The 26,742-nt window shown below is 45.6% G+C and overlaps 1 long non-coding RNA gene across 1 annotated transcript in view; it reads right to left on the bottom strand.

The window, feature by feature from the left end:
- Positions 1 to 4,283: 4,283 nt before the first annotated feature.
- LOC146871771 (uncharacterized) overlaps positions 4,284 to 26,742 on the bottom strand; it is a 45,203-nt gene continuing 22,744 nt past the window's right edge. Inside the window, exon 2 of the long non-coding RNA XR_014959602.1 lies at positions 4,284 to 5,790. This is a non-coding gene — a long non-coding RNA (uncharacterized LOC146871771). The remainder of the gene's footprint in view (positions 5,791 to 26,742) is intronic.

The raw sequence follows: 26,742 nt of genomic DNA, 5'->3' as shown, positions 1-26,742 counted from the left end.
CCCCAGACTAAAATGTTAATCGGATCCAATAAGAGAGTTGCTAATTTCCACACTTCTATAAATCCACTTGTGACACTGCAAAGAATATGTATACCAGCCAGCAATAGACCCAGGGAAATGGAAATGAGAAAAGAAAGAGAAAAAGAGACACTGGGTATCTTCTCTCTGCTTGCTCTGACTGCTGGTGTGAACCTACACTGCCCCTTGAGGGCGTAATGCCCTAATCAAGAAAACAAAGGCATAGTGGACCGAAGGGGTTAAATTCCCCACACCTCTGAAGCCTTTCTTTCACAGCTCTTGCTATGAATGTTCTACTGTTGGTAACCATGCACAGGGCCACGGCTGACAGCTGTTGAGCATTCACAGCAAGAGCTGTAAAAGCAGGCTGTCAGAAATCAGATCAGCCCCTGTTTCTCCCTGGCTCGGATAAACTGTTTTTTCATACTTCAGCCAAGCCAGGGAGACCCAGGAGCTAAGCAGCATTCACCCCTCCATCCTTCTAAAACTCTAGTGACAAGAAGGGAGAAGGCTTGTGTGCCCTTATGCACATCCTCTGCCTTTCAATTTCCCCTTTCCAATACATGTATTTTGGAGAGGCACAGGAAAGAGAGAGGCAGAGGCTGTTCGTTAGGATATTGCAATGTTGAGAACAGCAGGCCCATCCATACTGGTTCATATAGTCCACTGCTGCTCCGTTGTCTTCAATGGAGCTCCCAACATTCCAATGTTCTAACACCATATATAAGTCAAATGTAGCACAAACACAGTCAGTAGACGTTGAAGATATCTCTTACTCTTCTTGTGAAATAAGCAGTGCCATAGAGTCTTCAATCCTTGGGAAAATTACACTAGTACTAACGTGTAAACAAAGTCTAAACCCTTGGTCTCTAATTTTACCCCTGAATGTTTCTTTATATCCAGTTAGTCTTTGATAACTCCAGATCAAATTGTTATGAGGTCCAAACTCTTAGCAATAGGTTTCACTGCAGCTACTAAGTATCTTGACTCTAGTAAGGAACTTTCTGAGACAATAGGAACTTATACTCAATACATCCAAGATGTCTCCCACCATTGTCAGTCTTGTGAGAGTCCCAGGAAGCCCTGGAACATGTAGTTAGTGTTGACTCCACTTGTTTGTTTTGTGTAGTGCGTCACTCGCAACCATTAACTGTAGGATTTTGAGATATTCAGAAAAGCTTTTTCAGGTGAATCTTAACTGGTCAGAAGTGAGAATGCATCCTACTTTGCTAACATGCAGGATAGCATGGAAGCAGAAACCTGCTCAAATATAGTGTAAGACTCCTCTGAGAGGTTCAAAGTTGTAGTTACGACACTGGGAGGGGATTCATTTAGCAAAGTATAGATAGTGTTTTCATTTCCCTGACGTATGTCCAAATAAACCCCACCTGGAACACAATACATAGTACAATTTAGTTTATATAAAAGATCTCAGCCCGAAACACGACCAGGAGAGTAGGGAATGAGTTGAAAAGTGGCCAATAAGATATAGGACCTAGGAATACAGGAAGAGGCCGTATAACGTTTTTGAGTACCCTTAGTTTAGAAATGTCAACTGCTTGAGTGGGGAAGAGAAGGGAAGGAAATCAGAAACCTTCAAGGCAGATTGCATTGCACCAGTATCGGTAAAGCAGGAAGTGGACCTACCTATAATACCACATTGTATGGCCCCTTTAGATCTGTTGGTATTGTGGTGTGCAATGAGCAGTCAGTTTTTTGGGAGCTGGACTAGTAGGTAGGGAATCACTGTGTTGTGAGGCTCTGTTAGTCTTGTTCTCATGTCACCTGGAGGTGGTTCGAGCAGTCCCACCTCCAGCTGAAACAGAAGCAATTCTGTAGTAAAGTAACCCAACCACTTCTCTTCGATGACCCATCTCTCTTCCACGTCCACTGCCACCTCCCCAGTCCCTTCCTGCTTCTTGCTGGGATTACTGCATCTGGAGAGGCATTAATTTAGTTTAATTTGAGTGTTTCTTCCTCTCCTGAGGGTCAGGCCATTGACTATCTATGGAAATTAACTCTGAAAGAACCTTTATTTTGCCAACCGCTAAAATGTATGTGCAACTGCTCCAGTATTTTACGGAGCAATCCCTGAACAAAAACATTCCTATAACCTCTGTAGTAATCTCTGAAGCATGTTTAATACTGGAATGTTGGTCAAATATGTCTTCCAATCCGTCTGAGTAGTCAGGGGATGATTCCCTCTTTATTTAAAGTTATTGATTTTGATTCACTCGTTTGTTCAGACAAATATCTGTTGCTTCAGTGACCAGAGCATCTCTAGCTGAGAACCAGTGTCATCCATAGGGGTCTGTTTCTATTAGTTAGCAATTGATCTGTCGATCCCTAAAGTCTGTGGGCAATCTGCCCCTCAATAACTGGTTAACATCAGCCCTGTTATGATTGTTACATTGGAGCTGGAGTTCTTTCTTACATTTTTGGGGATCACCTCTAATCTTGTGAAACTGTTTGATTATGGTGGGAAGGTTCGTCTCTGACTAGGGAACATGAGCAATGTCCTTCCTTCAACCCCTCCTCCAGGATACTGACATTAGGCTAACAGGGCTGGGACTTCATCCTGGGCATTTTCCCTATCCCCCTTCTCGCTTGTAGGTGTGGCGGGTTCTCCCCTACTGGTCCATTCTCTCTCTTGCTCTCGCTAACACTTAGCGCTTCGATCAGCAGTTGTTCTGAGACTGTCATGTTTACCAATAAAGCGAGATACCTATTTGCTCTGATGTCTAGTTTCAGAGTGGGGAAGTACCAGTTCCACACGAAGAGGTGGTAGATGAGGTGCAGTGTCAGCGTCTTGTTGCGCCTTCACTCTCATTGTGCTACCACTCCCTGTGCTCACACATGGAGAACCTGCATGTGCCATCCACTTGTCCTGCCACTCGCTGCACTAGGCTACATTCCAACACACGTGCTTTTCCACCCCTTATTGCATATTTTCACTCACCAGGGAATGTAAGGGGTAAAATATCTAAGAGATCTTTGCCACCTTCTTGCTTGATCTGCTCCTCTGTAAACTAAGTATAGGGAAAGTGGTGCGGTTGAGATCAGGCTCTGATTGAATTCATCAAGTGTCTAATCTAGTAATTTAGCTTTTCCTGGGTATCTTTAAGGCCTGGCTGAAAATTAATTTTTTGATTTTCTTTTTAATTAATCTTAAACATATGTGATTTTTGCTATGTCAATGTGCCTTTTAAAGAAAAAACACTTGCTCTCATATTACTTAGAAAACTTATCCCAATTGTTCAAATACCCACTGGTACTTTTACGAAAATGGTGGTTTATAAAGAAAGCAGAAGTCCCCTTTTGCAGAGTCATTGCAACTTTAGATTTTCTGGTTCTCATTTTTAGGTCGAGCCTGAACCAGCACACATACGCTGCTCTGCGAGGCTTCTTGTAAGCACTCTAAACTACTCTCTGTGGGTCTGACTCCCCCCACGCATTGGGTTGGTTATTGCCTGTGTCATTTTGTTATCGTAGCCTGCAAATGGCTAAAGGTGGGTACATGTCCCACCTCTTTTGCAAAGGTTCACTCCCACGGCGTTTTGCTCACGGGAGCGAGCAGCGGCGCGTAGGGTGACAGCTGCATTCCTCGTCGTGGATCAGGTTACTAATGAAACAAAACGTGCCGTGCTTTTTTTTGCAAATGCTTGTTTATATTATGTTTCACTTCCCTGTACCGTCCCTCCTCACCCTCTGACCTCACCCATAACAATGCCAGCCCACTTCGACGCACACGGTGCTTGTTGTCTGTCTTTTGATTAATTTATATTATGCTTCACTCCCCTGTACCGTACCAACTCTCCCCACCCTCTGACCCCTCCCACAACACTGCTAGCCCACCCCCACCACCCCTCCGAGATCGCTGTTTTTTTGTGTGTGTGTAATTCAAATTAATAGAATAATTTTTTTGCCAGGTGCCCTCTTTCCCCCGCTTTACATTCTGGTGCTTGTAGACGTGCATTAACTACCAGAGGAGTAAAACTACATGCATCAGAATGCAAATGGTGATACCTAATAAGCCAGTACTGGCTGACCACGTTACACCTGCCTGGGACAACTTGATTGCTTTCTAGGTGCAATGGTGTAGTGCAGAAATGTCTCCGTAGGGTGACGTTCGTGGTTTTGCATAAAAGTTGCTGTGGAGAGATTATGGTTGTCTGCATGCGTCCACCCAATGTGATACATTTCTGTGTTAACTGACCACAAAACAGATTCTCTGTGCAGTTTTGCACTCAAAAGACACACCAATATGTTTTATATTTTTTAATGGCTCATGCTGTTATGTGTCATGGAGGACACAAATAACCTATAGTAGGGCGTGGGTACGTGCAGACATTCCACAAGATAAGTATGCCCTCAGGTACCTTTAGGTCTGAGAATAGATGCTTACCTCCTTTACCCCTCTCTGCTGAGTTATGCACCCATACATACCGGTGTGCGTATATTGCATTCTGTAGGCAGGTGCATTGGAATTATGTGACTGCAGCCGCAGTGTTTTCTGCATAAGTAAGGATTTGCAGCATTTACCGCGTAATCCATACTTTTTTGCAGAATCTGAAGAAATTATCTCAAAAATATTTCTAGCACAAACGGATAAAAAGTTACTAAACTCACTGCCACTGGTGTTACCTGCGCAATGGGAGACCCTTTGCAAAGGTTGACCGTTCACATCTTAGTTGCCTATTACTGTATCTAGGTGTTGAACTAGTATTAGCGAGTTGAAACCTTTGCCGATAGTGTTAAAATGTGCTAAAATTATGAAATAATGAAGTAATACTACCACAACACATGCAGTGTTTGTCCATATAACCTGCCCTTTCTCGCCGCATAATTTGATCGAACCCTGCAGCATAATTCCAGTGGCCCCACTGTAGGTTCTGCTCTTTGGGAGCAAGGGACATGGTGTGGGCTGCATAAACCTATTTCCAGTGCCCATCCAGTCTGGCTTTCAGTGCGTCCCTTTTGTCTGTAAATTGAAGGCATGTCTTAAGAAGAATAAAATCGATTGAAAGCATCAAATGATCAAAGGTCTTGGATTCCGGCTGCCAATGGCTCTGCTTCTGCTGGTGAGGTAAGCACAGGGAAGTAAATGGACTTGCGCCTCCCACCAGGGCACACTTTGCTTGCTGTTGCTCGACAATCCGCGTAGGAGTCCACTAGGAGCACGTGCTGTAGCTTATTCTAGAAATAAACTGTTGCCACCACTTCAAACATGCACGCACGCATGTGTTTCCATACCATACCATAGCACAATCAAGTGATGTCTGCTGGCTTGGCCGATGCTTTCTAAAGGGCAAAAAACAGGCACTAGCTTTAAAAACAGTGGGGCAGATTTATGAGCCCCTTGCGCCACTTTTGCGTCACTTTTAACATGGGAAAAGTGACGCAAAAGTGGCGCAAGGGGCTCATAAATCTGCCCCAGTATTTACAGTCTGACCTTGCGCCAGCATTGTGTAATGAAAGCGTTTTACAGTCTCTGATCCGGGTGCTGCACTCAGGTGTAGTTTACCGCATCCAGCTCTCCCCCGAGGATAGCGCTGCTGTGGTTATTTGGCCGGTTAATCTGGCCTGTGGAGCAGAAGAGCGGAGCCCCTGCAGTTGCTGCTCTGGAACGTGAACATGAAGTTTGTTGATATTTTTATTTCACTGTCCATGACTTGAGAGCTTTGCTTCTTCTTCTGTTAGCACTTTAAAGCTGATGGTTGGAGATTTCTTTTGTCATTCTGTTAACCGTGTTGTCAGTACCCCCGGTTTGTCCTGTGTGAACATATATATTTAAATGCATTTAATTCAATTCAATTCTTTATTCGGATAAAAAGATATCCTTAAAAGTGCAAAATAAGATACCAGCACGATTATACATTAAAAACAATGACAATCAACATGCATAAAAACAATGGACGCATGGCTAAAAGCAGCAGGCACACAAAAACATTTATATAGTGCAAAAATCAATGCGGCAAATTCATCATAGACTTGTAATTTAGTTAAAACCAATAGCAATGATATTCCTAAATCAGTGTAAATCATAAAATGTAGCAGCATGATGTAATAAAGTGCAGACAATTTGACAGTTAACAGTACAAATAAAGTGCATAGAGGTACGTTATCCGACCAACGTAGGGGTGAAAAGAATGTCGAAGAGTGCAAATCTACTTATACAGTGCTCATGGAGGCACGGGATCGAACAGCCAATCTCAGAAAAGTGCTAACACGAAGGGCTAGATTTAGATTTTCCCCATTAAGTGTAACAATATCCCTGTAGGCCACCTTGAAATCAGTGATAGCTGAGGCCTTAAAAAAGGGAATCAGCAGCTGTTTGCTATATATTTGGTAGAAGTTACAGAAAAACAAAAAGTGTAACATAGATTGACTACCGCGATTTCCACAGGGACAAGGTGTTTGCTCAAGATTGATATTAAAGCCCAAGGGGAAGCACAGTAGGTATTTTAAGGTGCCAGCCCTAAGGCGAAAGAGCAAGCTTCGTTCCCAGCAGTTGGTCACTTTTAAGAGATAGCTAGCTGGGAGTTTTGTAGGGGGGCCGTTATCATCCACCATAGATATATACTAGGCGACTGAGGATTTCTTGCTTATGTCTCAATTCGCCATAATACTCATACAGAGCCTTCTGAATAATCTTTTTGTTAATGCCTGCCATAGTGCTTGGGTTTGTGAAAATATGCAACTAATTTACAGTAGACAGGCTAGCCTTGACGGTTGCCAACCATGGTATGTCACAGCCCTTATCACATTTAAGGCAGTCAACCATGATTTCTCTAGTTAATGTGGCTGCTGGATTTTGTCATACCTTTATCCAAGAAAAGGCTAGGCGGGTCCTGATGTAGTCCTCTATATAGGACAGTTTTAACTCATGGTGGCAGACAAAGGATGAGGAACAGATCGGTGCCCCCAAAACTCTCCTACAGAATCTATTTTCTTCTACCTGAATATTGTTGCAATTCACGTGGCCCCAAACTTCAGCTTCATATGTTGCGGTAGGTATGCACTGAGTTTTGAATATTTTCAATAGGGATACCACTACCTCAGTTCTTCTTGGTTGAGGGAGGCACAAGATCAAATTGACAGCCTCTAAAAACTTGCTCCGGCTATATGCCAAATGAGCAGCCCAAGAGCCATTATCTGCGAAAACCAAACCCAAATTTGGTAAAGTGCGTGTGCATAACAGTTTTTCAGAACCAGAGGTAATTACATTAACATGGTGTTTTATTGGGGCTACAACTCATTAAAAATGATTTTTAAAAATGTGTTCAAAGGTCCAGCTTATTCATAAAATCAACAAAGCCCCCAACTAAAATGCGCAAGGTGTGTGCGGCCATATAGGACCGCATTGTCCGCATATAATAAGACGGGTCATTTGTTGCCGTTGATCATCGGGACGTCCATGGTCAATTTAGACAACTCATTATGCAGCTCATTAATATATAAAATAAAAAGCAGAGGGGCCAGCACGCAACCCTGTCTGACCCCTCTGCCAATAATTATGTTACCTGAGACTGCCCCATCCCTACTGATCCTCACCTTTGCCCCCAGGTCCCTATGTAAATAAGACAAAAAAGTGCACCAGGGCCCCATCCAGCCCATATTTTAAAAGACATAACCATAGGCGTGATCGGTTTACAAAATCAAATGCGGAGGTGAGGTCCATGAAAGCTAGGTAGATGGGAGACTTCCGAGCTATCGTGTACTTGCCAACTATCAAATTTAGATTGAGGCATTGCTCTACCGTTCCCAATTTACTTCTGAAGCCTAACTGACATTTGTTTAAAATACTTTCATCCTCTGCCCAATTCCTGATTTTATTGAATAACACCCGCCCAAGTATCTTAAGTGTGTTATCGATCAAAGAGATCGGTCTATAACAGCTGGAATTGGACCTGTCCCCCTTTTTGAAAATCGGGATATGATACTGGTCGACCATGTATTGGGGATTTGGGAGTTTGTTAGGTTGTTAAAAACATTGAGTAAAAGCGGTGCCCAAAACTCCGGTTTATGCTTGATGAGGTCGATAGGAAGCCCATCAGGGCCAGGGGCCTTGTTACCTAGACATTGGTCAGTAGCTTCCTCAACTTCAGATAACGATATCTGGATTCGTGTAGCAACTTGAAGGTTTATGTGAACCTCATTCTGAGTCGGGCTGTATATATTTTTGAGAAATGGACTACCCAAGCTCCACTAGTTATGTTACAGCTTAGTGGGGTTAGAGTCTGGCCCATAGTTCTCATACTTTTAACTGCAGCCCAAAAGCTGTTTGTGTTGTTAAATCTTGCAGCACAGGCCAACTTATCCCAATATTCTTTCAGGATCTCCTCTTTCCTCTGCTTAACCACTTTGTTATATTGATTCCTCATTAATCTGATGAGGTTTGCCTCCCTGGGTGTAGCTGACAAAGCAGCGCAAAGCTCTTTATTGGCCCGTGAGCAAGCCCTATTGAACCACTTGGGATTATGAATATTATTGGGCGCAGGTTTTGAGATCATTTGTTTAATACCTGCGCATAGATGGGCATAAGCAGCAACTACCTCAGAGTTAGGGCCAGTGGGTAACAAACTTATATCCATAAGTGATCGATAGGATGTCAACATGTTCAGGAACACTTTACTATTGTTGATACCTTTCCAGATAATTCTTAAATTGTCAGTTGAGAATGATAGATCACAGGCCCCTGGTTCTGCAATAAAAAAAATTCTAAGCTCAGTTCTGAGCATAACCGAGGTTGGGTTGTGGTCCCCAAACACAACAGGTATGACCTCAGCTCTGGCTAAAATATCTTCAAGTGTGGCTGATATAAAAGCATAATCCATTATTGAGGCACAACCACGGCCTCTGTAGGTAGGTATTGGGTACCTGTCGTGATGATTTATGGCTGCAATATCCATCACGTTTAATAGATCGTGGTTTGGCAAGTAATCCACTAATTCGGTCCCCCTTTTACATAGATTTATACATTCATGGACCGTGTCCAATTTAATTGCCCCAGAGATCTTGACATTAAAGTCGCCGCCCAGGTAAATTCCAGCTAAATTCTGGTACCCCGTTACAGTTTGTATATCTAAAACAAAATTAAAAAGATTTGCTAAATCATGTTAGGTACACTTAAAAAGTCATTACATGTCTGACTGCGAGAGTCTGGCCTTTTTTTTGGAGATCTCCCCCACCAGCACCTTTTCGGGCATCCTGGTGTACCGCCCTCCAGGTAATGCTAGACAATTTCTCAATGCACTACCTCAGTGGCGGCTGGTGACATTTGAAAGTGGTAGGCCGTAAAATTATCACAGTACTGCACCGAGGCGAGCGAGCGTAGCGAGCGAGCCTAAACAACCTACGGGGGGTTCGGGGGTCCTTCCCCATAGAAAATTTTGAAAAGATTGTGAATAAATGTAGCATTTTTAAGCAAATATGAGGAAGCTGGAAGGTTAATAATGCAATACACCCAGCTTATTTAACCAATGCATTTGTATGTTAAACTGGTACCAATAAGGCAACATCTTTGCAGAGACTGTTAGTATGTAAAAATGTCAAAAGAATAAAGTATTAGATAATATACTTCATTACGCTGCAGACTTTTTTTTGCTCCATAATTTCGTTAACATTGCGGCGTAATGTTTTCCTCCACTGCTGCATAATTCCAGGGCCCAAAGCAGGTAGCACACTACTGCTGAAACAAGGCCAATAGAGGTCCCAAAGGGTGAGGTGGACTGGCCTCAATGGTCCTGTGACCTCAGTGACGGAGTCACTGCCGCTCTAGGATGTGCTGCTTAATAGGCCTGCCCGCAAGACAGGAGGCGAACTTCGGAATGGATTGTGGTGGACAGGCCTTCAAGGTTAACCCACACTTGCCTCCGCTAGGGTCTAGGATCCACCTGCAGGTGCTAAGACACCAGGGCTTCTAAGGTCTAGCAAGGCCTTATAGCATGGGAATGTGCTCCCTCAGGAGAGTGGTCTGGTGGACTGGTCATGAAGGCTGAAACTGGTTCGCCAGTTCCAAATTCAGCAGCTCTGGCAGTAGTGCCACATCCTCTCCCACACTGAACACGTTACTGCCCCACTGAGAAAAACTTACACTTCCTTCAGCTCAGCTACAACCCAATTGTGCCCCGCTATAAACACCTGGATGCGACTCAATTCAAATTATGCACTAGACGACAGTAATATGCTACCGGGAAAAAAAAGTAACAACATCCTGGAAAAAGCAAACACTCAAAAGGGAATGCAAAATTAGGTAAAGTATGTGAAATGCAAGCAGGTACAATAAACAACATGGTTACCTTAAAGCTTTTACACTCATTCAGAAATCACTGAGTGATTTTGCCTGAAAAGTCAAGGACATGGCTACAGGGCCTAGAAGGTACCAGTTTGTGTCCATTGCGTATATCCTTACAAAACGTAAGAAGTATGGTTTAAAAAGACCACTTCCATGAACACATAGGTGCGGTACACATTTTGTTTTCCAATCCACCCATCAACCAGGTATTGCAGTACCTCTAGGAATGAAATGAAATCTCTTTGTTTTTTAAATCCACTTCCCATCTCGATGCATCCTTTGTTCTTTGAAATGTCTCAAACTAAATCACTCACACCGATCCTTCCAGAGCGGCTATATAAATGCTTTAAACATAATGAATAATGCAGGTATACAATGCAAAATGTTCCTACGGTGCCAGCAGTTGCAGATTGATTAAAGCTCGTAACAATCGGCGTTTATTCTTGGACAGGTGAACCATAAACATGTAGTGCATTTTAATCTGCAAAAATGACTTTCGAATTTGGATTTCATTAGGGTATTCATTATAGTTTAATGTAACTGTATTGCTCTTTAGATTCCCACTAATATGTTTCTGGTACAATACACTCATATCTGAACATTGTGATGGTCTGAGGAAACCATGTCTTGTCTGTTTTATTATGTGGCTAAATCTATCGCCAGAGGCCTGAATCTAGTCTCCCTGTGCACTGTCTGTTGATGAAGCCGAAGCCGGCTTATGAGTTAATAATCACGTGCAAAACTATGTTTTTCAAACGATTTCTTTACTATTTGTAAAAAACAAACTAGCGGTGCTGTTGTTTTCTTAGTGAATTTCCTAGCTTACATCCGGATGCATTTCGGGTGACAAAGTACCTTTGCCGGGGTGGTAGGGAGGAAGAGGGCAGGAGTTTAGCTGAAACAGAACAAATTAATTGCAAAACAATTATGGCATAAAAAACGAAAATTAAATGAAAGAGAAAAACGAAATAAAGTACTAGCAGCATCTCCCCTGTCTTATCCAGTACCACACAAATCACATCGTACATGAACACGCCCAGAATCTTATGTCTATACACCTATCATCATACTATAGTACACCCACCACAATATGCCAACATATACAAGTGCTCATAGAATCCTTGCAAGGCCCATCTGGCACCAACCCAGATGAGATCAACGGCTTCTCGGCATCAAAAAATCACCAATTGCTTCTCACTCCGTAAGGGAGACAACGCTCACTCAGTCAGGAATACGTGTGATATCAACAAGAAGCTTTACTCCATAGCAAGATACGTTTCGCCCATCACTTGCCTTGATCACATGATTTACACATCCAATCGCTGTGTCTTAAAACAAAATTATGTACGAGAGTGTAAAAACATACTAAGGCATTCTTACACCGTGCATAATGAAAATACAGACACATATACAAAATTGTATAAGGATAACTCATCGTTTCACATGTTGAATATTTACTTTACAGTCCATATATAATACAGTATAAACCCAAATTAGTCATGGTATGTCTATTTTATGCTCATCTGCCCAACTGGCATTACACTCCCCGAAACGCCTCTCCCGCATTGCGATAAGCTAATGACTGGAGAAAATAGCACTGTGTCTGGATAATAATCACATACTCGAATCATGAAGGCGCAATGGTTACTACTAGTCAAATCCCAACCGATGCAAGAGTAGAAAGAACTGTATGTTTACTTTCCCGCCTCAGTGCATTATGATAGCAGAGGAGGGGGGTGGGTGGGGGTTTAAAATGATAAAACTTACCAGGCATCTCCTCCAGTCCCGAGTTGCATCACGTCCCCTCTGCAACGTGGTGGACCGCCGTGGACGAAACTTCTCCCAGCTCTTTCTTTTGCCGCTCAACAGGAAATACCAATCAGGAGACTGGATACGACGGGGGGCTGGGCGGCTGGCATTTGATAGGGCATTGGGCGACTTTACGAAAAACACGTCACCGCCCGAGCAGGAGCCTATCTCCAGACTCCTGCACTACACTAGGCATGCGCAGCATGCCTAATGCTTTGTTAATGTGAGTGAGGGGCTTTGCTCCTCTCTCACATGCGCAGACAGTCCATCTTCTAGACTCCTGCTATCGGCTGCGTGCGCAGTGCCACTGCCTTGACACATGCGCACTTTCACCCCTGAAGCACAGGCCGGCCCGGAAATGTAAACAGACGAATTGTAAAAGCTGTCAATTCGTCTGCTTACATTCCTGTTGGCCGAACTGCTTGTAGGGCGCTGCCCCAACGCCCCTAATGGACCATCCGCCACTGCACTACCTACTGCAGTGGCGGAATTAGCTATGGACCTGCGAATTTTACTATACTAGGCGATCTCAACCTTCACTTAGAGAATATCTCGGATAAAATGGCGCTGGAGCTGATTGAGAATCTGTCAGCACTCCAGCTTAGGGAGAAAGTGATGAAGCCGACTCATTCTAAAGGCCATCTTCTGGACCCAGTTTTTAGTAACTGTAGTGAACTTACGACAGGACTTCCGGCCCCCCTTCCTTGGACTGATCATTTCCTGATTCCTCTAATATGGGAAATTCCCAGACCTGAGCAATCCTCTAATATAGCCTTGGTATGTAAGCGTAACTGGCCTAAACTTCCATCTGGCCAGTGGAAGTCGGTCCTGGAAAATAATAGACCATCTTGTGAGGGTAACTCTAATCTGGGGAAAGCTAATGAGAAATTGAACTCCTGGATCCAAGGATCCTTGGATATGATACTCCCAAAAAAACATGTCCTCAGGTTAAATAGGCCGAAAACTGCTCCTTGGTTCACTGATAATTTAAGGGAACTTAAACAACGCTGCAGACGGCTTGAAAGGAAATAGAGGCTGGACTACTCTGATCCTAGTAAAACGGAATACAGAGAATCCATTAAAGACTATAAATCTGAAATGAAAGCCACTCAAGGTACTTTTTATGAACAAGAAATTGTTCTAGCGGCTAATTCCTCCAAATAATTTTTTTTAATTGCCAGAACCCTTACCAAACTATCCCTGAAACCTCCCAGATTACGTGATGCCCTGGCACAGTGCAATACTTGGAAGAGTTTTTTCAAAAGAAAATTCAAACGATCTATCAGGCATTTTCATCTTTACAATCTACCAGCTCCACGATTGTTCCTGTTGAGTAAGGCCCCATACTCTTCTGGCACCATTCCCCTTTCTTGATTCGGCCTCATTGGGTCCTATTATGGCCCACATAAAATCGGGCTCTCCTATCGACCCTGCCCCACCCAGGCTCTTATTTTGGGAGCTGATACCATTTGCCCTATAATTCTGGATCTGGTAAACTCCTCTATTTCCTCTGGTTCAGTCCCGTCAGTATGGAAATGTGCGATGGTTAAAGCCCTGTTAAAAAAACCTAATTTGGATCTGGACAATCTGGCTAACTATCGCCCCCTTTCCCTTTTGCCTTGCATGAGTAAGACGAGAGGCATGTAAACAACAGCATGGTAGCCTTTCTAGAAACTAATAATCTACTACACCCATCTCAGTCCGGATTTCGTCCCCAAATGGGTACAGAGACGGCCCTCCTTGCAGTGACTGAGGAATCAAGAAGGATTTTAGACCAAGGGGGCACTGCAGGTATTATCCTTCTTGACCTCAGTGCTGCATTTGATACAGTCAATCATGCCACATTGCTCCTTAGACTTATGAACCTGGGAGTGTCTGGTATGGCAGTGTAGTGGCTGCAATCCTTTCTTAGTGGTCGCTCTTTCAGGGTCTTTGAGGGAGATGTAGTCTCCGATCAGTATCCCCTTAATTGCGGGGTCCCTCAGGGCTGTGGCCTGAGCCCCACGCTATTTAATATCTATCTGAAACCTTTGGCAGAAATCGTCCATCCATTTGGCATAAAAATCGTCTCCTATGCAGATGATACCCAGCTCGTGGTAGCTCTCAACAATCCTGAAGGGTCATCTAGCACGCTAGGCCTTTGCCTAGAGGAGGTTGCCAAGTGGATGGAACAATCTTGCCTTAAGCTTAATGGGAATAAGACGGAGCTCATGCTCTTGGGCAACTCTCCTGTCTTTAATCTGGCCTCCTTTTGGCCAGACTGCCTCGGCCCAGCTCCGACCCCTAAAGATCAAATCAAGAGCCTAGGCATCTGGATTGATCACTCTCTTTCATTCAGCTACCAGGCAGCTAAACTTTCTGCTACCTGCTTCGGACTATTAAGGATGCTGTATAAGATTCTTCCCCTTCTCCCTTTCCACGCTAGAAGGATTATGGTCCAAGCACTGATCCTCTCTCGCCTGGATTATGGTAATGCTTTGTACCTGGAAGCACCTCAGTAGACCATTAACAAGGTACAAGTAATACAGAATTGTGCCGCCCGCAGACTTCTTCAGGTTCCTCGTCGGCACTCCGCCAAACAGGCATTAAAGAGCCTGCACTGGCTGCCTATCAGACAAAGGATCCAGTTTAAGGCTATGTGCCTGGCCCACAAAGCCTTTTGGAAGAAGGCCCCCCCTCATTCTTCAGTCACTTATCACCCCTTATCACCTGAAGAAAGACCTTTGGTCATCTGGATCTTTTCTTGCCCTTCAACCCAGAATAAGAAGGGCCAGATGTGGTGGCCGTTCCTTTTCATATAATGGTCTCATTGGATGGAATGCTCTCCCACTTCAACTACGTAAGAAACCTAATCTCTTATCCTTCCGCAGATCACTAAAAACTTGGTTGTTTTAAGCTTCCCTCCTTGTCTCCTGCTTTTTGCCTATTTTTCTGCAGCGCTGGGAGGCCTACGGGTAGCCATCACGCTTTATAAATTTCATTTCATTCATTCATTCATTTCATTCATTATTATAGAACTTAATAAAACAGATAGAAGCCCCCCGTGTATATATCATTGCTTGGAAGTTTGGACTATTTGTAGGGATAATTTTGACACAACCACCAGACAAGATGTTAATCCAAATAGAAAGGCCGCCAGAAGGTCGCCCGTCTTTAGGGGCGGGTGCACAGATATTAAAGCTTTGAAAACCCTCGAGATATAACTCCCTTGTGGCCCAGGTCTCCTGAAACATTAAAATGTCAAATTTGTTTACCAGCTTAACCCAGTCCTCATTATCTACTTTAGAGGCTAAGCCGGCAATGTTCCAGCTTAACACCTGCAGATGATAATCAAGTGGCCCAGAGACGTCTTTTACCAGGGGGACAGATACTGTTGTAATGGGGGCTGGTTCGGTGAGCATTGGTGTGGGATACAGTCAGTCTAGAGTATCTAAACCAGAAAGGGAAGAAAACCTATTTTGTGACGGGAATGGAGAGATGGCGGGTATGTTATGACTGATATTAGGTTTGTAAAAATAGCCTAAAGGCAGTGACCAGACGTCAGTGGGTGAGGGGCTATTATGCACTCTTGACATTAATATTAATTTTACAAGAGCCGGTTGACGAAAGTTAATAGCAACACAATCTACCTCTATGGTCTTGTCTGAGGGACCAACCCAGCCAACCCTACACACCATTAGGATGTCATTAATGTTAGACAACCTGAACCCTTTATGTTTGGCCAGCCAATTCGTACTCTTATTGCGTAGTTGGTCCCATGACTCTGACTGGTTTTTCCCTATAGGGGGGAACCCCTGCTAAGACCAAGACATAGGGACATGCCTCGGGTGGTAAGCTTAGAACATCTTTTCTTGTGTCAACGGGCCCGCAAACATTGATCTTAATGGCTGGGGCAGTACTCTGGGAACTGTGTGCTAGGCTAGCGTTATTTACAGGGGCTGTGCTGGGTGCATGGTCAGCTAATTGGCTAGGTAAATGTAATGTGTTGGGGTTACCTGGGTTTGAAGTTTTTTCCAAGTGAATAGAAATCTCGGGGAGAATACATTCTTTGACTTTTCGACAGGTACCACAAGGGCCAATTGGCGGGGGCTGCATAGCAGTTAAAGTTTGCTGTGGTATGCTGGGAACTGGTCTGCTCTGAGCCTGCACTTTATGTGACTCCCCCTGTTGTGATGATGTTTTAGGTACATTGCTGTGTAAACTAGACTTATTAATTTGTGATTCTAGACGGTCCAAGTGCTTCCAAAGTGTAATGAAATTCTTATCAACAAGTTCCTTAACGCGCACAAACATGGTATCTACAATAATATCAATTGCAGTGTCTCCCAATTTCAAATTATTAAAAAGTGCTGGTACACATTCAGTCTGAGTATGAATTGAATGATTATGCATATCAATAGGCATTAAGACAGCAGGGGCGCTAACAGGGGCGCTAACAGTTGCGGTGTCAGCTGAAACCGCTGGTCTTGAATCCATGTGCTTAAAGCGGTGCGCTGTGGCTTTAGACATGATGGTTGCTTCCTCTTTGGGCAAACAGGCTTATTTGTTTTCCTTTTTCTTTTTGCCCCTGCAATTTCTGGGTTTGGGGAGACATTCACATTAGATCCAGTGTCCTTACAGCAAGTCGATTGCAAAAGATCCACAGCCTCCCTGGGATCCCCGATAACCTTGTTACCCTCATCACCCGGTCCGCTTCCCAAGGCTGGCAAGTGCATGTTATGTTCAGTTGGTGAATTCAGTGACAGTGGGGAGCTCGTGTGATCACCGTTCATATTTGTGGGGGTGAGTTGGGGAGTTGTTAATCCCAGGGACCTACGCCTCTCAGTTAACTCTATTTCAGTACTGACGATGCTAACAACTCTCTCCAGCATACGGTCTATAGAGGTGGAGGCACGTGAACTAGGCATAGCAGACTGTTTGGCCATGGCAAATAAAATCTACTGGAGCATGCCTTGCTTTACTCACCACGCTGATGTCATGTATGAAGGTAAATGTCAGAGAGATGGCTCAGTCTGGCCTCCTCCGGTCTCCGGGCACGCCCGTGCGGGTCCCGCGGTGCGGGACTTCCTGGCAGGCATTGAAGGGCGCCGGGAGGGTGATGTCACCTCCAGCGCCGAGAATGCACCGGAGACAGCTGGGGGATCGAGTCCCAATGCATTTATTGGTGACTAGTTTTTGAATGAGAAATGGTATGTAGACGTATAGGGTGGTGCATTCGATAATAGTTAAGGGGCATACTGGAATAGTGAATTTATATTACTTGATTCTTCACCTACTATCATTTCCAATCAGAAACAGTTGAGGCGATTAGCAGAGTCAGACAACGTTGATTATTAATAACAAACCACGCCCTCTGCAATTTTAGTACCGTGGTGCACACAGCTCTGTCAGTGTACCTCATTTCTGACCTGTCGCATCCTCTGCTATTTCAGTTCTCGGGGAAGCATAGCTCTGGAAGTGTACCTCAAGTCTGATATGCCATACACTCTGCAATTTCAGTACAGGGGAGCACAGTGCCATCCTCTCATATTTCAGTTCCGGGGCGCTCACAGTTCTGTCAATGTAACTCAATCTTGAACTGTTTCACCCTCTGCTATTTTTGTACTGATCCACATGCAGGCCAACCTCAATCCAGACCCGCCTCCCCCTCTGCTCCTACAGTAGTGGAACACCACAACTCTGCCAACGCGTCTCAATGCGGACGGACCACACCCTCTGCTATACAATATGGGGCACACTGCCAATTTATCTCAATCGGGCCTACCACACTATCTGTTGTTACGGTACACCGACATGCACCGCTATGCCAAAGTACCTCGATTCAGACCTTATACACCCTCTGTTATTACACTAATGGGGCACACTCAGCTCTTCCAATGTACTCCAGTCCTGACCTGCCACACTGTGAGCTATTACAGTATTGGGGCACACTTAGCTCTCCCAGTGCACCTCTGTCCAAACTTGTGTTACCCTTGGCTCTCACAAACACATATTTTCATCCCCCTCAGTTTTGCCATGTGGCTCTTCATCTAATACATGGTGATACCCACACACAGCTCCCCCAATGCACCTCTGTCATAAGCTACAGCTGTTTCACTACCTACTCACATAGACACACCTCCTAATGTGTGCTGATCTTGACACACCTCCCGCACTCAAAACACATTACAGAAACACTGACCACCCAGAAAAAGGCAACACAGCACGTACAAATACATATTCCACTAATAGTTGCACTAACACTAACAAAAACACATATATCTGAGGTATCGCACTATAAAGGTGAGACCTATTGGCTTTGCCAATGCTTGTTACCTAAGCTGTCTGTCAACTATTGACAGTTCCTGCACTGGGAAAGAGGTTGAATAGTGCCTGATCATACCGTGAAATCACTGTGTTCTACTGGGCCCCTTGCATTCAATCACGACCTGCTGAGGTTTTCAGAGCTCCCATGGAAGCAGAACATTCAACAATAAGGACTGTACTGTGTATGCGATGTACCTCTTGAACTGTATTCTTCTTGTCTTGCGTTTCACTCACGTTACTTATCCTGATCAGGATTACATAGAATACAAATGCAACCAATCATTTAACGGTATGAATCAGTCAAAAATGCCTGACTTGGTTGACCAGCTGAGCACAGGCTATCCTCTACACAAGTTCACCCATGGAGAAACCTCTTTGGCTCGGAGAGTGAGACAAACCAAAGACCTAGCAACATAGAAGCCATTACTTATGCCCATCACTAATCTCTACATTGTGCATTACACACCATCACTCTACAAGTCAATACTTAGACAACACCATTGTGGAACACTGATACATACACGTTTGAAGACTTTACATTTAATGGCATGTTAAGGCACTGAGGATGGGCTGTAGTGTAGCAAAGCATTAGTATCATAGGAAGGGTTGTGTTGCCATTCATGCTAAGAAGTGGATATCTGGTTCATCTTAGTGAATGACATGCAACAATTTCACAGGATCATAGCATCATCATGAGTTGAAGCAGGAATGATTGAACAATCACACTCCATATGTACATGATGTGCTGCACTGTGTGCTACCTCTGTTCTTGCTCCTTTCTGTTTGATGGGCCAGTGTCAAGTGGGTGCATGTTAGAATCCGGTTTCTCTGGTTGGCACAGGTAGGTACTTGTGTCAAGCAGGGAACCTTTCCTCTAGTCAGGGTAAGGGGTACACTCCTAAAATAACCCCTGCTCAACCTCTAGGTAGCTTGGCGCGAGCAGACAAGGCTTATCTCAGAGCGTTATAGGTTAAGCATTTGTGAACACATACAGTAACCCAGTGACAACACTACAAATGGACACCACACAGGTTTTATATTAAAAATAAGGATTCTTTATATAGAGTTACCACAAGACCATTAAACGACAAAAATACACAATACATATACTTTAGATGGTAGAATTTTGCTTAGTTCTCTTAAGTTCTTAAATGCGACACTTTAAGTCAATGTACCTTTTAGATGCGACACGCAGGGCAACGAAAGTGTTGCAACGTTGTTGATGCGATGAAGTTTTTGGTGCAAAGAAATAAAGACGTGAAGATCTTCCAGATGCGTTACGCTTCTCCGATGTTGCGAGAAGGCTAGGCTCGATGCGTCAGCTACAGCGGAGTCACACTTTACGCGTTGCGACGACAGTGGCCTTGGCAGCGGCACTCTTCTCCAACGTTTGCGAGGCGCTTCCGCTCGATGCAATATTGCAGCGGCGACACCCCTTTGCGCGATGCGACGACAGCAGCTCCGACGGCGGCACGCTTCTCCGTGGATGCGAGGCGCTTTTCTTGATGCGGTGCAATGCGACAGCTACGAGGGCTGCGATGGCGACATGCTTCTTTCTCGATGCGAGACTCTTCTCTTGATGCGGTGCGATGCGTCAGCTATGATGGCTGCGATGGCGACACGCTTCTTCGGCGTTGCGAGACACTTCTTGGATGATGCGAGATGCTTCCGCTCGATGCGATGCTGCAGCGGCGACACACTTCATGAGAGGCGACGACAGCAGCTCCGATGTCGGCACGCTTCTCCTCCTTGAGTCGCGCTTCCAGCTCCTTGCGATACGCAGTCCCTCAGAAGGCCCAACAACAGCAGCAGGCACTTCCAAAGAACTCTGGGGAGCTGGGGGGTAAAGTCTGTAGTTCCTGAGACTTCAGCAAGAGGCAAGCTCTATTCCAAGCCCTTGGAGATCTTTTTAAGCACAAGTTGAAATAAAGTCTTTTGTAGTCTTTCTCCTCTCCTTCAGCAGCAAGGCAACCACTGCAGGCCAATCCCCCAGGTCAGGGACAGTACTCCTCCTTACAGCTTTCCCAGTTCCTTCTCCTCAGGCAGAGGTTCTCCTTGTCAAGCAGGATCTAATTTCTTGGGAGCAGGGTCCCAATACTTATACCCCTAATTCCTTTGTTCCTCTGGGGTAGAGGGGCCTTTGCCCAGTCCAAACCAGTTCCTGAGCACTTTGTTGACATGACTCTGACTTTCTATTCAGGGTGCAGGGCAGAGACATCAGCCGCTCCACAGGAGGTGGAGCCAGCATTGTGTTGGCAGAGCACAGCCCTATTCAGAGTCCAGGTGCACTCCTCCCACCCATCTGGATGTCAATCTCTCTATTCACCACCAGGCTACCTAGCCCTGCCCCTCTGGGTTTCTCCAGCCCTGTCACTCACACAAACCAGACAAGTAGATACACATCATAGCAGAGGCGGGCTGAAATGGTTAGGCAAGCAAATACCAACTTTCTAAAAGTGGTATTTGCAACCACCGAATATTAAAATAACCTTTACTAAAAGATGTATTTTATTATTCTGAGTTCAGGCATACTAAACTCGATTTTCTACCATGTTCCCTGGGTCTGTTAGGATCATAGGATGTAACAATTCCAACAGCCCATTCTGGCCTATGGGACCAGGTAGCCTTGCAATAGTGAAAAACGAAAATGGCTGTAATTCACTATTAGGACATGTCACACACATCAGGGCTTGTCCTACCTTATGCTTATAATGCACCCTGCCCTTGGGCCTACCATAGGGGTGACTAATGTGAAGTTAAGGGAAGGTTTAGGGACTGGGAAGTTGGTGCACTTGCCCGGTCAGCATGACAGTACCAGACTGCACGCAGGTTCTGCAATGGCAGACCTTAGACACATTTTACTAGGCCGCTTCTGTGGGTGGCACAACCAGTGCTGCAAGCCCACCGGCAGCATTTGTTTTTACAAGCCCTGGGTGCTCCTGGTGCACTTTACTGGGGTCTGACAGTAATCCAAATAAGCCAATCATGGAATCCAACCAACATATACATTTTAAATAGGGAGCACTTGCACTGTGGCACTGGTTGGCAGTGGCACAGTGCTCTGAGCAGCTAACACCAGCAAAACACATGAGGCACAGCGACAAGAAGTGGAAGGGAGACTCATGCCAAGGTGCCAGGTCTAACAGTGCAGTCAACAGCACCTATCACATTTGGGATCCCGGCAATGGTATAAAACATCTCCCTGATCACATGTATTGTTTTGAAGTGAGTTTTACTTTTTTATGCTGGTCGGTGTCATCCAGAAGTGAGTCCATGACCTGGGTCAGTGTTTTTTGAGAAGGTGTGTTTGGCTAAACCATGTACCATGACCACCGTACATGGCAGTGTGCCTGAGGCAACCCTCAGGCTCATTGCAATGCACCTAAATAATGGAGGTGGGGCTGGGCAAGTCTCAATCCCCGTATTGACAGATATGATGTAAAGAGTGGCAGATATGATGTAACGTATGATATTTAGGTCTTTATGTGATATGTGTATAGCACAAACCTATCCATAAAAGCAGGGGTGTGCTCTACAAAGTCAAAGGCCCAGATGCAGTCAACAAGTAGTTGGAGTGGTTACTGTAGTGTGATGTAGTGTTCTTCTCCATATTGAGATAGTACAATGGATTCTGTCCTGTTAATGCACCGAGTCTTGTTCTGGCAATCCTGGGCGTTTTCTGTGCCAATGTAGCCTGTTTCTCTTTGTAGGAGAGTAGGGTCTGCTATCCTATGGTCACCCCAAATTTTTGCTTTTTGCTTCACTGGTTTTTGACATATTGAGGCTGTGGGCCTGCTAATCAGACCCCCAGCCTGCTGTTCTCTCTACTAAATTGACACTATGCACTACAGGTGCATAACCAATTGGAATTGGATCACCCTGTGAGCCCCTGTACCAGTGTACACTAGGTACCCAGGGCATTGGTGCATCTAAGGCCTACCGGGGGCTGAAGCATGTATTGTGCCACCCCTGGCCTGGCCTAGCAATTTGACACAACTGGCTGATCACTCAGCTGGGGTAAGTTGGTGGAACCACCTCTTACTTAGGTGTAGTATACCTATACCTAACCTTAAATGGGACACAGGTTAACCTATAAGTCACTCCTATGGCAGGCCTTAACAATCCTGAAGGCAGAGTGCTTGGTTCCATGTGAGATGGTGCTCTGGCATGAGCTGAGCCTGTCTGCAGTGGTCGGAACAACTTCCTTCTACCGTTTCCAGATATCGCCATACCATATACTCTTAAGTGCATTATGAACCTCGCGGTTAAATGCTATCTTTGGTTTGGCTTTATCAAAACATGTCGAGTAAGGTGTCATACAAATTGGAATACTAACCCCTCGCCAATTCTGGCGACGGGGTTAGCATTCCACCCTTCTAGAGGGACACGACATGTACAGTACCTGAAACCCGGGTAAAATCAGACATAGCCTCAGCTCCACAAAATGGACGCTGCCACCACCGACACAAGTCTGCCCTCCTGCTGCTGGGAGTCCTTCCAGCTTGGGAGACGTGGATAAAGGGTTTCCTGCCAGGGGAGGTGCGTGCACCACCCCAGACAGGATTTTGTGTATTGGTCAGGTAGGGCTTGAATAGAATCAGACATGCCTGAGGCTCACAAGGAGCCTCTGTGCATATGCCAGTTCAAACCGGTCCTGGGGCACACCAGCCCCGGACCTGGGGCAAGCTGGACAAAGGATTGGGGGTGTAACCACCCCCCTTCCTGGTCCCACCCTTAGGGAGGGACCTAGCAGGTAGTCCGGCCCCTAGAATCCGCTTAAAGGTAGGAGCTGTGTCCTAAGACTTCAGACATCCTGGAATCAACTTAACACTAAGAAGAAGACGGGAACTTCGACGCTCTGCTGCACAGAGGACAGAAGGAAATCTCCCCTATGGTCAGGGTGTGACCATCTTGCTAACGCAAGCACCATCCAGCAACTCGACGTCTGCTTTGCCGCCGCCTCCTGCTGGAGTCCGAGCCCAGACACCAACAAGACCTAGACCTCCAGACCTCTCACAGCCCGATCCACAGTCCCTGCAAAGAAGGAACCCGTGGAGGCACCGAGACACGTGGAGCCAGCCATCTTGAAAAGACAGTCAACAAGCTGCATGCACAACAACAGAGGCTCCCTCCAAGTTGTGATTTGGGTCCTGAGAAGCCCAACATCCGAGCAGCATCTGCACCAAAGGTGAGCCCTCCAGCATCTCCACGATCTGCGTGGGGCCCCTCTGCACTTTGCATCTCGATGCGCCTGCCCGGTCCCTGGCCCGTTGGCTAGTGGCCATTTTGGCAATTAACTTTGAAAACTACGATGCTGGTCTGGTTGCTCCAGACTGGCCCCTGCTTCCCTCCAAAGGAGCAGCCCCTCTGACCTTGCTGGTCAGAGTAAACAGCTTTCTTCAATTCCTGCGACTCCTGCTTTTGCCAAGGCTTGTTTGCTTCCTTTGAGTCGCCGACACCGCCGACAGCGAGAGCCTGCGAGGGACAGCTCGTGAACCGACTCCTGGATGTCGTCGACCTTCAGGGACCACGTGGCTGCGGAGACAAGCTACACCTTTTCACCTGATTGCACCCGACATCGCCTGGTACCTACCTGGTGCCACGCCGGTCACTGGCTAGTGACTGTGAACACTGTCCCCTCTGCTTACAGGTCCTCTACAACTCTGATCCACCCTTGGATCCCCCGCATCTCTTCTGGACCGGCCGCCTGCAGCATCTTTGTCACCAGGCTCCATTGAACAGATAGACGAAACCCGACGCACTTCGAGACCTATGCACCCGCTTCCTGTGCGTGAGGTAAAGCTGGCACTCCGGTGCACAAGTGTAGAGTAACATCTCTAATGTCTAGATCTGAAGTCTTGATTTCGTAGTTCAACCAGAAGACCCTTTTAGCAGTAACTTTTGAACTTTTACGTACCCACTGAAAACCTATGGGAGCCCGCGTGTAACTTTCCTCACTGCACACACGACCCGTGGACCTCCTGGTCACTAAATAACATTAGCTCCTTGTAGGCCCAGCGATTCTAGAGGCCCTAGGCCTTTTCCCGTTCCTAGTCGTGGTACTTATACCACTATTTTAGTATATGGTTCGAGCGGCCACCAGGGCCTATCCATATAAAGTGCAACTTCTGTATATTGTGATACTTTCTTGTTTAACGATTTGTGCTCCTGTGCTCATAAAGAGTCTAGGGGATACTTTGAGTAATAAATACATATGTATTTTGAATATATATCTGTGTGGTGTCCATTCATTGGTATAAAGGGGGGTTACATATGGTAAAACAGCTTGCTTAACACGCTTTAACGAGTTTAGCCTCAAAGACTGCTTAGCCTACGCTACCACTAGGGCAGCTAGTCGGAAAAGGTTGACTTACAACCACACCATAAGGGTTGCTTGGCATGGTACAAGGTGGTCACTTTAACTAGTGAACATCATATACCAGGCCAACTTCTCACAATGGTGAGCAGCGGTTGGATTTGAGCTTGCTGTGTTTTACCGTTGTAATCTCTTTGTTACCAATTGAAAGATCACATAGGTACCTGTAGGTACATATAAAACAAGATTAGTTATATACTTAAGTTCTACTGAACTTAGTTGTTGTAGAGCAAAGGGAGTAGCACACCCTGACTACAACTACTAGATAGGTTTAGTAGGAAAACCCAAGTGTAGGTAGTTGCAACACATCCACCCACACTTAAGAGCAATGGCTGGGGCAGAGGGGTCCAATGTACCCATCTCTGTCGAGAGTGACCCCCAGAGGGCACCAACCATCTTTGCTACCCTAAACCAGAATGAGCTCAGGCAGTTGGCAAATATCAGGGGCCTTAAACAGCCCAGGAACCCTACCTCTGCTGAACTCAGAGAACTCTTACAAGCTGATGAAGCTCAGAGAGCTCTCAAGAAAGCCTCCCAGTTAGACCCCTCAGGGACTGGAACAGGAGGCCCTCCTTCTGAAGATGCTACTGAATTACCCCTTTCTAACAGTCGAACCTTAGTTGAGAATCAGACTACAGATGATGAGGATCAGCATAGGGGCAGGGATGACAAAGGGGGTGAGTCTGATAGTAGCAGTAGTTCTGATGGGAGAAATAGCCCAGTGCCAGGTGCTATACCTGGCTCAGCTAACTTAAGACTACTTGGGACTGACAATGGGTTCACCCCATTGGATCTCCCTAGTGGACTTAACCAGGGGTTTGGGAGACAGAGGAATCACTCAGGTGACTCTAATGCCTCTCATGCCTCTAGAGGCTGTCAAGGTCACTCCAGAAGACGGATGACCAGCCCTCAGAGGAGGGAGCATGAGGCCAGAATGAAGGAAGCCCAGCTGAGGATCAGGAGACAGGAACTAGAAGTAGCCCTGATGGAAGAGAAACTGAGCAAGGCTAGGCAACCTAGAGAGAGTGGGTCTATACCCACTGGTGGCAGCATTGTCCCTAGGGACAAAGATAGGGTCTTTGACAATAGGAACCTGTCCAAGGTTGTGCCCCCCTACAAAAGTGGGGATGATATCCATAAGTGGATGACTGCTCTTGAGAGAGCCTGCAAAGTGCAGCAGGTTCCTGAAGACCAGTGGGCAGCAATCTTATGGCTCTCCTTTGAAGGTAGAGGCAGAGATAGACTCCTCACTGTTAGGGAGGAGGATGTCAGAAACTACAGAGCCCTGAAGAGTGTCCTGGTTGATGGGTTAGGCTTAACCACTGAACAGTACAGGTTAATGTTCAGAGATACCCAGAAGACACAGACTCAGGACTGGTCTGAATACATTGAATGTGCCACTAAGGCTTTGGAGGGTTGGTTGCTGGGAAGTAAGGTATCTGATTATACAGGATTGTACAATTTGATGATGAGAGAACAGATTTTAAATAACTGTCAAAACCAGCAACTGCATCAACACTTGGTTGACTCAGATCTGACCTCTCCCCAAGAATTGGGAAAGAAGGCAGACAAATGGGTCAAAACCAGGGTTAAGCAAAAGAACCAGAACCAGGGCCAAGGGGGTGATCAGAAGAAAACAGACCAAAAGGGTGGAGATCAGAAATCCAAAGACCAGAAGTCTTCAACAGGGCCCCAAACTAGTACTAATGAGGGTGGGTCCCAACAACCTAAAGGGAAGAAGAAAGAAGGTCCAAAGAAACCCTGGTGCAAATCTTGCAAGAATACAACTCACTGGACTAGTGATTGTAAGAAGGGTGGAGCCCCAAACACTGTAGCCCCTAAGGCACCTGCTCCCAGTACTACTGTTAGCAGTGTTGGTCCCCAGACAAAGGGTGTAGTGGGAATCACTATGGGAACTGAAGGAGATTCTGACTTA

Source organism: Triturus cristatus, chromosome 1_1 (assembly GCF_964204655.1).
Source record: "Triturus cristatus chromosome 1_1, aTriCri1.1, whole genome shotgun sequence".
Classification (NCBI taxonomy): Eukaryota; Metazoa; Chordata; class Amphibia; order Caudata; family Salamandridae; genus Triturus; species Triturus cristatus.
The sequence above is the reverse complement of the archived record's forward strand: the minus strand, read 5'-3'. Positions and strand labels throughout refer to the sequence as shown.